The sequence below is a fragment of the Chiloscyllium punctatum genome, chromosome 36 (assembly GCF_047496795.1).
Source record: "Chiloscyllium punctatum isolate Juve2018m chromosome 36, sChiPun1.3, whole genome shotgun sequence".
Taxonomy (NCBI): domain Eukaryota; kingdom Metazoa; phylum Chordata; class Chondrichthyes; order Orectolobiformes; family Hemiscylliidae; genus Chiloscyllium; species Chiloscyllium punctatum.
In genome coordinates, this window is record NC_092774.1 from 74,659,646 (window position 1) to 74,660,330 (window position 685).

Sequence of the window (685 nt, forward strand, 5' to 3'; positions counted from 1 at the left end):
AAGATGAGGCGTTCATCCCCCAGGCATCGGGTGGTGATGGAGCGGCGATGGAGGATGCCCAGGACCTGCATGTCCTCGGCAGAGTGGGAGGGGTTTGAACTGTTGGGCCAGAGGGCGATGAGGTTGATTGGTGCGGGTGTCCTGGAGATGTTCCCTCAAGCGCTGTGACTTGGCACTGCGAGGAGTCTCCAGTCTCCCCAATGTAGAGGAGACCGCATCAGGAGCAATGGATACAAGAAATGACATTGTTGGATACACAGGTGAACGCCTTCTCACGAACCTTGGCCCAGATTTGATTTCCGGGCAGGGAAGAAACTTTTGGTAGAGCTGTCAGCATTTGCTTGTGTCTCCCTGGTGGTCTAGTGGTTAGGATTCGGCGCTTTCACCGCCGTGGCCCGGGTTCGATTCCCGGTCAGGGAAGCCGTTTTCAGGGGTTTCATAGGTCGCCCGTGCTTCTAAAATAATCGGCTCGTTTATTTGTTGATCTTCGTCGTTCCTCGGTGCAGCTGTGTGTCGGGGCTCGTTGAAATCGTGTCCTGATTCAGATTTGTTTGCATGTGTGGGGATGATTGCTCCTGTCGTTAAGTTCTTGGTTCGCGTGCGTTGTTTTCCTGTAGACGCTGTTTTGAATTTACCATTGACTGTTCACTCTACTGTGACATGTAGAAATGGCACTTTGTTGTTG

General features: G+C 52.4%; 1 non-coding gene across 1 annotated transcript; it reads left to right on the plus strand.

The window, feature by feature from the left end:
* The first annotated feature begins 348 nt into the window (after nt 1-348).
* Nucleotides 349-420, plus strand: trnae-uuc (transfer RNA glutamic acid (anticodon UUC)). The gene has a single exon. It is a non-coding gene; the product is annotated as a tRNA-Glu (tRNA).
* Nucleotides 421-685: the final 265 nt, after the last annotated feature.